Here is a 10,681-nt window from a genome sequence, read left to right on the forward strand (position 1 = left end):
TTGCACTGTTCATACAGTCCCCTCTCTGAAGGAGAGGACATAGCTTCGGCATAACTCCAAAAAAGCCGATCCTCCAATCAACGCGTGCTATGCGTTTGTGAGCCTCAACACGAGCTTTGCATAAGCCAAGCTAAACGCAGCCCTCAGGGGTGCGTTTCACCAGCAAAACCTAGAGCTCAGGCATGCGTTCGGGTGACGAAATCCAATACAGAACCTGGTGTATACCGTGGAGCTTCGGGGTGCTTCCCCGAACCCCGCCGGGGGGTATTCCATCCCCCCCGGACCCCCTGGCCAGGGGCGCGCCGCCCCCTGGCCCCCCGGCTCGCTGACCGGGCAGCGAGACCCCCGAATACTCTGCGTAGCGCGATTATATCGAGGGACGGATGTCAAAAGTCCATGGATTCAAGGCATCTCAACCACATCCATGTTCACCAAGAGCCAGTCATGTCCAATCATAGACTGGGGGTTCCCGTTCAAACCTCACGATCAGTGAGTAATTCTCCTCGAATCTTTACAACAGATTTGAGAGAGTTCATATCGAGAGAAAGACCGATGCAACAAGTCATTCCTACGGTCCTCTCGGAATATCAATGCTGCTCATATGTGGCCAAACTATTGGTGTTCGACCAATTTACGAATGTTGCTTTGCCCAACCAACGACGATGTTCTCACAGGAAGAAGTCTCCAGAGACCGAGGTCACTATCAATGTGATCGCCAGAGGGAAAGCCTCAGGTCCTAGTTCCGATGACTCTGAGACAAGTCATTCGCCGACCGTCAGAGAAATCGCTAACGAGTTTGAAGGAGTTTACCGACACACTCGGACACGAACAGGAGCCATTCTCCCTGTCAACTATCGGAGGTTAGCCAGAGGAACCAATTCCGATGATGAACACTCAGCCATTGCAGAGTCCCAATCATCAAGCTCTTTTGTTGGGCATGAGAGCTTCACCCACATGGCAGAACATTCTGAAGATCTTTCAAAGAGGGTTGCTGAGCAAGACGCCATGCTCAAATCACAGCAGAAGACCCTCAATGAACTCCTAGACCTGTTGACTCAACTCGTCGCAGACAAGGCTAAATCTCATAAGACAGAGTTGCCACTCAGGCAAGAATCTTCCCGAAGGGAAAGAACGTCTTCGTCCCGACCTCACACAAGCAAAGGGAAGGGAAAAGTGGTTGATGACACGACTTATGACCAAGAAGCCCACAACCTGGAATCTTCCTCTGATGAAGGAAGAGAGACAGAGAATGAGCAGAATCTCCAGTCTGTCAAAATGGAAGAATTGGAAGCCCGCCTCAATGCCATTGCCAACAGAAGCGAGCTCCAAGAAGAGGGAGTTGTCAGACCCTATCCTTCCGAATGGGATGCAGCCCCTTATCCTCCAAAATTCGAAGTCCCGACGCTACAAACTTTTGACGGCACGGGATCACCGAACCAACATATCTATCATTTCAAGTCACAGACTGGGAATGTGATATCAAACGACGCCATACTGGCTCCACTGTTCATTGGCACCCTCAAGGGAGTTGCCTTTGAATGGTTCAGAAAACTACCTGCCGGATGTATCCAAAGGTGGGCAGATTTAGAGAGACTCTTCCTGTCAAGATTCTTTGAAGAGGATACAGAAGTCTCCATCCATACCCTTCTCGCCACTAAGCAGAAGAAGAGGGAGTCTGTCAAAGCCTTCGTCAAAAGGTTTCGAAACATGGCTCTGCGATGTCCGACAGGTATGACACAGTCTACCTTAGTGGAGACCTGTCGACACAACTTGCAGACCGATCTTCTAGCCCGAATCGGAGTTGCAGAATGTCGTTCTTGGAGACAACTAATCTCTCAAGGTGAACAGGCTCAAAAGATTATTGCCAGGATCAAAGCTGAAGAACAAAGTAGGCAGGATTCTCCTGAGCAATCGGACCAAGCCCAATCTTCTCCTGAACAATCGGACCAAGTCCAATCTTCTCAGTCAGAAGAGGAAGATACCACGGCCACTGAAGCCAATCCTCTTCAGTAGGATGATGGGTTCAACAACTATCACGTTAACAGTTACCTCTGATAGTCAAACTCGTTAGATAATGGCTCATTAGGCGATGTGTCATGTCTTCTCTTTTCCCCATTTGCACTTGTTCAAGACTGGGGGTTGGTTTATTGGTAGTTCATTGGATTCTGAGTAATAAATTTTCTGAGTTGTCATGTTCAATAGAATACCTCTGTCAACCACGAAATCTGTCAAAACTATCAAGTTGGCGGGTCCACCAAAACTATCACGTTAACCGTCACCTCTGATAGTCCTTTTCCCTCTAAATTCTCCTACCAATCCTCTTCAATAGGATGGCGGGTCCACCAAAACTGTCACGTTAATGATCACCTCTGATAGTCTACCTTCCTCCAAATTCCCCCACCAATCCTCCTCAATAGGATGGTGGGTCCACCAAAACTATCACGTTAACCGTCACCTCTGATAGTCCTTTTCCTCCAAATTCCTCCACCAATCCTCTTCAAGTAGGATGACGGGTCCACAAAACTATCACGTTAACAGTTACCTCTGATAGTCAAACTCATCAGATAATGGCCTACCAGGTGATGTGCCTCTATTCCGACTTCATGGATAGTGCCCCACTAGGTGGTGTGCCTTGTCTATCTTTTTTTATTCTCCTGCTAAGTCTTAATCAAGACTGGGGGTTGGTTACTTGGAATCCACAGGATTAAGAGTAACGAATCTTTCACATCGTCGAGATAACATTACACTTCTGACGATCATCATCCCCACAGAGTATGCATTCAACTCGCATTACTCCCAATTTGTCACGTTAACCATACACCTCTGACAATCAACTTATCAATCCTCTTCAATAGGATGATAGGTCCTCAAAATTGCTCAAATCGCAATCTTCCCCAGCAAGACACTAAGACCTCTGACAACTCACTTATCAATCCTCTTCAATAGGATGATAAGTCCACAAAGTTGCTCCAATCGCAACACATTCTTGTCACGTTAACATCATACCTCTGACAACCCACTTATCAATCCTTTTCAATAGGATGATAAGTTCATAAAGTTGCTCCAATCGCAACACATTCTTGTCACGTTAACATCATACCTCTGACAACCCATTTATCAATCCTCTTCAATAGGATGATAAGTCCACAAAGTTGCTCCAATCGCAACACATTCTTGTCACATTAACATCATACCTCTGACAACCCACTTATCAATCCTCTTTAATAGGATGATAAGTCCACAAAGTTGCTCCAATCGCAACACATTCTTGTCATGTTAACATCATACCTCTGACAATCAACTTATCAATCCTCTTCAATAGGATGATAAGTCCACAAAGTTGCTCCGATCGCAACAAATCCCCGTCATGTTAATACCAAACCTCTGACAATTAACTTATCGACTCTCCCCAATAGAGCGATAAGTCCTCGAAGTTACCCTGATCGCAACATCTTCCTGTCACGTTAATATCACACCTCTGACAAAAACCCACTTATCAATCCTCATCAATAGGATGATAAGTCCACAAAGTTGCTCCGATCGCAACATTCTCTTGTCACGTTAACATCATACCTCTGACAAAAACCCTGACAAAATCAACTTATCGACTCTCGTCAATAGAGCGATAGGTCCTCAAAGTTGCTCCGATCGCAACACTTTCCACTTATCGACTCTCGTCAATGGAGCGATAGGTCCATAAAAATACTGTTAGGTTAACATCACACCTCTAACAGTCAAACCCCCCAATGAACTTGTTAATCCTTTTTCAACAAGAATAGCAAGTTGTCATTATAAAATCCCCAATGGATTAAATATTTTCTGGAATTATCCTAGTGATAATAAAGAAAATTTCTGAATTTCACTCTAAGTGAAAATTCATGCCAAGTTAATATTACACCTCTGGCGCTTCCAACTTTCTTTCAGTGTTTCAAGTAACACAGGAAGAAATAACGACAAAGTCTACGTATTCAACATCGTAGCACCAAAATCCATGCCTTTTACGCATGGGGGACTTTATCTCGATCCCTAATTAGAGATAAGCCTACGCCTAACACGCGTTGCCGGTTAGTCGTTTCCCGTGAAAATGACAAAGTCTATGTATTCAAAATCATAGCATCAAGTCTAAGAGGGTTCATTCTCTTAGCACAACGTTACATGTGGAACGGACTTAGACAATCCACATGCTAGCCCGACTCAAACGGTAGTCGGTAAAGGCTTATCAAATCCGTTGATGGCTGAGGGTTTGCCAAAAATCCTATGCACGTTTGCAGGCCCATCAGCTTAATGGATATGAGCCGAGACTTAAAACAGATGAGCCAAAAACAAGTCTCAAAGACTTAGTCAAAAATGCACGGAAGCCACTTCCATGTCTCAAGGGTGAACATCCGCCCGGGTTATCACATCCTCCGGACGGGTCCAACATGCTATTTGGAACCCTATATCCTCTGCCGATTTGCCAGCCAATTCGGGTATGATTAGTTGTATGTAGGGAATATCAACCCCCGACTGAGTTTTGAAGGGGGTTTATGTAGGCTGTCTAAAAATCACAATAGATAGCTGATCCCCATCAAAACACCGATGATGGAAGTTACACTCTGACGACTTCCAGAAGGTTACAATTTGAAGACTTTCACGTAGATTGCTAAAGGTTACAATCTGATGACCTTCACGACAACTGATGGAAGCTCTGATCAAACAGCCTTCATAATCAATATCGGGAGTTACAATCTGACGACTCTCATATATCAGAGCGCTAAAGCAAAGATTACAACATGACGATCTTTGCAACGCTTCGACAGAAAGAGACTACAAATCGACGGTCTCTTCAAATCAAGACGTGGAAGTCCTCCCTGCGTACCATCATCAAGACGCAACACCAATTCGACTGCGGACGCAGGTCAAAGCAGCTCAAATGCAGCTCCAAAAGTTGCAAACGCAGCTTAAATCGCCACTGGACGCAGCTCTATTCGCTGCCCGACGCAGCTCAACATCACTGCACAACGCAGCTCAATATCGCTGCACAACGCAGCTCTATTCGCCGCCCGACGCTGCTCAACGCAGCTCCACGCGCTGCCCAACGCAGCTCTATACCGCTCTGCCCAACGCAGTTCTATACTGCTGCCAAACGCAGCTTTCATCCGCTGCAAACGCAGCTTCCAATCACTGCGTTCAAGCTTCCAGACACTGCGTTTGGACACAGAATTCACATCAGAACATGGATTTTGCATTTGACTCGTTCAAACACGAGTTGAACGGTTTCAAAACCGTTTCCCACGATCTGAGGGGATCACAACTCCACTCAGGAGTGATTTAAGGGGCGGTTACATCGCATTAGCCCCACTTAGGAGCGAATTAAGGAGGTGGTTACACCCCTTAATCCCCTATAAATAGCTAAGAAATCAACTTAGTTCAGGGCTGGATCTTTCGGGGGCGGTCTGTTGGAACTTCTTGGCAGCGAAAAGAGGATCCTTCATCCTTTGGTTGGAGCTTTGGAGATCAGCAACAAGATCTTCTTCATCCTTGGCTTATAACCGACTTTCAGTTAAATCAACTCTTTCATAGAGTTTTAAACTCGTTCAGAGTTCTCCACAATGTCAAATTGTGAGGAGAAGACCACGTTCCAGTAAAACAAGACATCGGATCGTCAACGAGAAGCAAACTCGATGCGAGCATTCGAGGGAGGCATCTCATCGCCACCGTGAAGAACCCAGAATTAAACAAAGGGGAGAATCCAGATCATTCTCTTCTCTTTTGTAATCAGAAAATCCAATTGTAACTGAGATTAAAGGAATACAAATCAATTTTCCTTCGTTTCTTTTACTGCAAATTTTTCCACAAACATAGTCGGTAAAGACTTATCAAATTCGTTGATGGCTGAGGGTTTGCCAAAAATCCTATGCATGTTTGTAGGCCCATCAGCTTAATGGATATGAGCCGAGACTTAAAACAGATGAGCCAAAGACAAGTCTCAAAGACTTAGTCAAAAATGCAGGAAAGCCACTTCCATATCTTAAGTCAAAACGTTGAGGTCAGACCCGCGATGCAAAAACCAAACGTCGAGGTCACACCCGTGTCTCAAGTTCAAAATGTAGGGTCCACCCCCACATTTCAGAAGTAGGATTATGGCGCATACCTTCACACAGGTCCTACGCGGCAAATCCCTTCAACCAAGATGCCTTCGAAGCAAGTGCAGAGAACAAATCCTTTACCACAAGGAATCAACAGCTCCAAGATCAGAGTTGAGATCCAAAGTATTCCGAAAATTCATCCCAGTCAACCACGAACTTTCGAAAACTTTGGAGGGGGTTTTGTAGGCTGTTTAAAAATTACAATAGATAGCTGATTCCCCATCAAACACCGATGATGGAAGTTACAATCTGACGACTTTCAGAAGGCTACAATTTGAAGACTTTCACGTAGACTGATGAAGGTTACAATCTGACGATCTTCGCAACAACTGATGAAAGCACTAATCAACAACCTCCACAATCAACATCGGGAGTTATAATCTGACGACTCTCACATATCAAAGAGCTAAAGCAAAGATTACAAAACGATGATCTTTGCAATGTTCTGACAGAAAGAGACTATAAATCGACGGTCTCTTCAAACCAAGACGTGGAAGTCCTCGCCGCGTACCAGCATCAAGACGCACCGCGTTCATAGCCACGAACGCAGCTCAGACGCAGCCTCCGAAAGCTGCCAACGCAGCTTCCATTTGCTGCCAAACGCAAATCACATTCAGCTCTAAACGCTGCAAACGCAGCTCAGATCCAGCTACCAACGCAGCTTATGTTCGGCCACAAACACAGCTATCATCCGCTGCCAAACGCAGCTTCTAAGCTGCCAAACGCAGTTTCCAAGCTGCCAAACGTAGCTTCCAAGCTGCCAATGTAGCTTCCAACAAGACGCTGCGTCCGAGCTTCCAGACGCTGCGTCTGAGCCTCCAGACGCTGCGTTTAAATGCAGAATTCATGCCAAGAACGCGGATTTTGCGTTTGACTCGTTCAAACACGAGCTGAACGGTTTCAAAACCGTTTCCCACGATCTGAGGGGATCACAACTCCACTCAGGAGTAATTTAAGGGGTGGTTACATCCCATTAGCCCCACTTAGGAGCGAATTAAGAGGACGGTTACACCCCTTAATCCCCTATAAATAACTAAGAAATCAGCTTAGTTCGGGGGCGGATCCTGAATCTTTGAGGTTGAATCTTTGGGGACCTGGAGCTCAGATCCTGCTCCTTGGCAGCAAAGAAGAAATCATTGGCTTGTCTAACCAATTACGGTTAAGATCAATCAACTCATCAAGAGTTCTAAAATCCAGTGAATCAAGACGTTCAGATCGTCAACGGAAAGCAAACTCGACGCGAGCATTCGAGGGAGGCACTCCATCGCCACCGTGAAGAACCCAGAATTAAACAAAGGGGAGAATCCAGATCAATTCTCTTCTTTTTTGTAATCAGGAAATCCAATTATAATTGAGATTAAAGGAATACAGATCAATTTTCCTTCATTTCTTTTTACTTCAAATTTTCCACAAACAATTTTGGTCGTTTGTGAATTGCACTCGTATTTTGTTTGGTTCTTCTCTCATCGTTCGTCGACTCGTTTGGTTCGCGAGCACGCTTCCACACAGCGCGCAACACAATATATACTTGATTCTCCAAATCCCCACAAATTTCGGTATAAAGGTTTTCTTTTAGACTGTTATTAAATCATTGAACAGGTATATAAATGCTTATATTATCTCTAACCTAGTTACACCACTATTTCAAAGATTAGCTTAAATGAATTACAAATTTCCTGCTTCTCTATAGAATTTCCTCTTCCACTCTGACCATTGACTTATCCTCCAAGAAGTTACTTGCTAACACGAGAGGGGACATAAATCAATAGCTTAGTTGTTCTTTTATTGGACGAGGAATCATTGCAGACGGCATTAATGGTAAGGTTATTAATATATAATATTTACGAACATAATTTAAGCAACTATTGATGTTAGTAGAATGACAGGAGATCGTTTAGAAAGACAGCCATTGGTTGTAGGTCACATATTGGTAGTTGGAAACTATACCAAACCCCTTTGAATTATTGAAGGAGAATTTTTTAAATCAACCATTATGAGAATTTAATTAGCAAAATTGACATTCTCCCTTAAAAATAAGCAAAATCGACCATTTTTAGTCCTCGCGGGCAGAAAACGGTCGATTTTTCTGAAGGGTTTTTTTTTAATTATACGAGACTACTAGTTCCGTATAATTAGGACATGCTAATCCATCATTTGCTAAATTTTAAAATCCGTTCTCTCACGACGAGCGGTCGATTTTGCTAAGTTTTTTTTTCTAATTAGGTCGATTTTGCTTATTAAATTTTCGAAATGGTTGATTTCCAAAAATTTGTCCATTATTGAATTAGGAAGTGGAAGGTCATCTCTTGATCACTCTCTCCTATTTGAAAAATGTATCATTTTCATCAAAAGCCAGCCTATATATTGGAGATTAAGCAGGACCCCCTTTGGCCTGTCAGCTAGCAAAATGTTTTTAGAGACGATTACAACAGTAGAGTCATCCCAATTTTTAAGGTGGGCCTGCATCGAATTTAATCATATCTCCTTGTAAAAAAAAGTTAATAGAACAGGAAAAGAAGACAAGAGAGCTGCTCAGACGTGGTGAGCGAAAGCAAAGAATATGCAGAGGGAAGATTAAAAAGATAAGATAGACATAATGTCTTCCATCAGAAAAATCCAACGTGCAGCACACCAGGATGCCAAGTACCTTTTTTAATTTCAGACACGAAACCATCCCGACTTAATTTCGAATTCTCAAAATCTCTTTTATTTTTTTTCCGGTTTGCACCAAAAACATTTTGGGGTTTTGCTAACCATTGCGCTAAAAGCAACGGGTAAAGAGGAGAGAGGTAGAGAGGGTGCGGGTGAAGAGAGAGAATGAGCGTCAAACATATGTCACTGCTCACCCTTTCTTCTTTCAATCTCTCTCTTTCTTATCCAATGGACCATCTCCAATGGCAAGGCAAATATTGCCTTTCTCTCTCCTTCCATCTCACTTTATTCTCCCTCCACGTCACTTGCCTTTTCCAATTGCCTTTCAACTCCACAACAAGCTAGTTTTTCAAAAGTTTTTCACTTTATCTTTCCTCCACATCACTCAACCATCTTCTGACACGCGGGGCCCTTGGTGAAATTTAACCGGTAAGCAAATTTTGCCTTTTCTCCCCCTACTTTTCATTTGCCTATCCACTTGCTTAGCCATTGCACCAAATAATTGTCCCAATTGTTAGCCATTGCACTTGGTTTAGCAATGGTTAGCAAAACCCGCTTAAAACTCTTCCGAATATATTAGCCTCGTAGCTTGACTATGCTGTAGAATATGATGCACAAGTTCAAGGAAACACTAAGAAAAATGTCGAACTTTTTACTCCGCAAATTTTCTAAGATAATAAGGACGGCGCAAGAAAATATGACTTTTGTACCCTCCATTACTTTAATAACTACTTACCAAATTTATCTGCGGTCCTCATCTCTTCATTAATTATAATCCTACTGTCTCTTCCTAAATGATGTATTTAGACTTTAGGAGTTTAGGGCCCTTCACTTCTTCAAATCAACAACGTTAATAAATTATGAGAGTCCAGGGCATCATCCACAAACAGGCGATGTGAAGTTAGGCGGAAGGCATGAGGATATCGAATAATAAAAAGGCTGTTCGTACGATTCTCGTCACGATTGAGCTGGGGGCGAATGCGTCGGTCGATGATCGATGGAATCCCCTTGCGTTTAAAAAAAATAAACGATCCTGTTCGATGAAAACATTATTAAGTCAGCTGATCGATCAAAAGCTTGTTTAATGATCGAGAATTTTGCAGGCCCTTCGGTGCTTAATGTTAGGAATTTTAATGCCTAAATCCCTAATTGCAACAGAAACGCAGAATAGAAAAGTACACCAAGATTTAACGAGGTTCGGCAACTGCCTACGTCCTCGGGAGCCACACAGATAATTTCTTATTAATTAAACAAGAAATTACAATTTAGGAGCGTATCTCAAAACTGAGATTTCTCAGATAAACACTGTAGCTACAGTGTTAATAATCAAAGGGTATGAACCCCTTTCAATTCTCAACTTGAGAATAAATGATACCCCACAATTAAACCCTCTTTAATTCTCTCTCTCTCTCCTTTTAAATCCCCTCTCTCTCTCTCAAAATCGCGTTGAGAGCTGGAGAAAAATCGCCTCTGCGAATTTTAGGGCAGCCGCCGCCACCAGAGAAGGAGAAATCGGAGGAGAGGGGGAAGTTCTTCAGCAGCTAAACCCTAGGGCATGGGGTCTCTTTTATAGGCGGAGGTGGAGGGCTGGCGACAGCCTGTCGCCAGCGACTGCTTCGACGCCAAATTCGAGGCCGAACGCAGAGGTGGGAGCGCTCGAACGCAAAGGACGCCATCGCCAAACGCAGGGTTGCGTTCGAACGCAGAGTTGGGTGGAGGCGCTCGCACGTGGGGCTCGAGCTCGAACGCAGAGCTCGGGGGGGCGCTGCCGAAGATAGCCTGGACCTCACCTGTGGCTTCGCCTCGTCGACATCGAGCTCGTCGGAGCTCCTCGCCGGTGCAGAGGTTGGTATCCACCCCCAAATTAACAATCTCCCACTTGGAGACCAAACCGACGCCAA

Source organism: Asparagus officinalis, chromosome 4 (genome assembly GCF_001876935.1).
Source record: "Asparagus officinalis chromosome 4, Aspof.V1, whole genome shotgun sequence".
Lineage (NCBI taxonomy): Eukaryota > Viridiplantae > Streptophyta > Magnoliopsida > Asparagales > Asparagaceae > Asparagus > Asparagus officinalis.